At 40.9% G+C, this 2554-nt stretch overlaps 1 pseudogene; it reads left to right on the top strand.

Annotated features, from left to right (window-relative positions):
* The first annotated feature begins 1069 nt into the window (after positions 1-1069).
* LOC105728232 (replication protein A 32 kDa subunit-like) lies at positions 1070-1853 on the top strand (annotated as a pseudogene).
* Positions 1854-2554: the final 701 nt, after the last annotated feature.

The raw sequence follows: 2554 nt of genomic DNA, 5'->3' as shown, positions 1-2554 counted from the left end.
TTGTATTAGGTGTATATATATTTAGAATAGTTAGGTCTTCTTGTTGAACTCTTCACCATTATGTAATGCTGTTCTTTGTCTTTTTTGATCTTTGTTGGTTTAAAGTCTGTTTTTTTCAGAAACTAGGATTGTGACCCCTGCTTTTTTCTGTTTTCCATCTGCTTGGTAAATTTTCCTCAATTCCTTTATTTTGAGCCTGTGTGTGTCTGCATGTGGGATGGGTCTCTCAAAGACAGCATGCTGCTGTATCTTGGATTTTTATCCAGCTTTCTATTCTGTGTCTTTTAACTGGGGCATTTAACCCATTTACATTTAAAGTTAGTATTGTTATGTATGGCACATACCCAAAGGAATATAAATCATTCTATTATAAAGATATATCCACACATATATTCATTGCAGCACTATTCACAATAGCAAAGACATGAAATGTGTCTTCGCTATTGTGAATAGTGGAATCCAAATGCCTCATCTCTACAAAAAACACAAAAATTACCTGGGCATGGTGCCTCATGCCTGTGGTTCCAGCTACTCAGGAGACTGAGGCGGGAGGATCGCTTGGGCCAAATGCCTATCAATGATAGACTGGATAAAGAAAATGTGGTAGATATGCACCATGGAATTCTACGTAGCCATCAAAGGAACGAGATCATGTCCATTGCAGGGACATGGATGGAGCTGGAAGCCATTATACTCAGCAAACTAATGCAGAAACAGAAAACCAAATACCATGTGTTCTCACTTATAACTGGGAGCTGAACAATGAGAACACATGAACAGATGGGAGGGAATAATATACACTGAGGCCTGTTGGGGCGTGGGGGAGGAGACAGAGCATCAGGAACAATAGCTAATAGATGGATGATGGGTTGATCCAAGTAGCAAACTGCCATGGCACATGTTTACCTACATAGCAAACATGCACAACCTGCACATATACCTGAAACTTAAAAGTTGAAGAAGATTCACAGAAAGGAGTCTGTGGTGCCAGAAAAAAGTAGCTAGAGCAGTGCAGTAGCGGCCAGGTTCTGAGGTGTTCCATTCTACCTAACTCGAAAATCAGATCAAAATGTGGATCAGTGGATTTGAAAGCTATGGAAGCTCCTCGTATTGGGGATCCAGCAGCTACATGCAGTCCCCGGGAGCCTTTGGATTGCTGACATCTCAGGTATGGAGCCCAGCACATTGTACCCTGTACTATACCTCAGCTGTTTCTGCCACTCTGGCTGATGAAATGTTTAAAATTGGGAATGTTGAGATTTCACAGGACACTATAGGGGGGATCATCAGATATGCAGAGAAGGCGCCAACCAATATTGTTTACAAAATAAATGACATGACAGTTGCACCCATGAATGTTCGCTAGGGGGTTGACACAGATGACGCCAGCAGTGAAAACACTGTCATTTCTCCAGAAAAATATCACTGTGGCAGGCTGAGATCTTTTTAGGACAAAAAGAGCCTGGTAAACTTTTAAATCATGCCCCTGGAGGATATGAATGAGTTCTCCACACATATTCTGGAAGTAATTGATGTACACATGATACTAAGCAAAGCTAACAGGCAGCCTTCAGCAGGGAGAACATCTATCAGCAATCCAGGAATGAGAGAAACAGGGAACTTTCATGGGAATAGCTTCATGCCAGCAAAGGGCCTCACTGTAGCACCAAATCAGGTGTTGAATTTGATTAAGAGTTGGCCAAGACCTGAAGAATTGAACTTTCAGGATCTCAAGAACCAGCTTGAACACATATCTTTATCCTCAATAGCAAGTTGTGGATTTTCTGAGCAATGAGGGGCGCATCTCTTCTACTGTGGATGATTATCATTTTAAATCCACAGATGCAGAATAACTGGATCTAACTGGGTACCTGAGATGTTTTACAGCTGGACCTCTTTTCATACTCTATTGTCTTCAGCTGTGCATATGGTTGGCCGGGTGGCTTGTAAGAAGTAGACCTCATCTATAAAAGGTGTCCACTGTCATCCATTTGAAACTTACTGCTCTTCTGTTTTGATTGAAGCTCAGGGGAAGATCGGCAATTGACAGGGATGAAATCCAGGCTAGAATATCTTGAAGAAATTACAAATAAGCTTGTTACAACATCAAATTAGATGGAATCGGAAGGACAATACCAGGTGAGTACTTAAATAATGCTCGGGTACTTAAATAATGAGAGTACTTAAATGATGCTCAAATAATTTCTCTTCTTAAAATGTTTCCTGCTGAGAGAAGATTAGCAAGACTAGGGCCTGTGGGCCAAGCGCTAGCAGAGAAACCCACTGGCCTCGGCCTGTTTTCGTTTCCCACCTTGGTTATGCTGCGTTACTTTCAGAATTGCACTTCCCTTCACCTGCTCGTCAAGACTGCTGCTTGTCATGACGATGTGTTTCTGTGAACATGAAGTTTCAAGGTGGTGCCTCCAGGAGCAGAAGAAAGCAAGAAGTTTTACTGCATTTTGTACAAAATAAGTACATTCATATGTTTAATAAAACAGTTCTATTGTAAAAAAGAAAAAAAGAGAGAAAAAAAAAGGTTGAAGATAAATAAATA

Source organism: Aotus nancymaae, unplaced genomic scaffold (genome assembly GCF_030222135.1).
Source record: "Aotus nancymaae isolate 86718 unplaced genomic scaffold, 86718_ANA_hifiasm-v0.15.2.pri h1tg000010l, whole genome shotgun sequence".
Lineage (NCBI taxonomy): Eukaryota > Metazoa > Chordata > Mammalia > Primates > Aotidae > Aotus > Aotus nancymaae.
The sequence above is the reverse complement of the archived record's forward strand: the minus strand, read 5'-3'. Positions and strand labels throughout refer to the sequence as shown.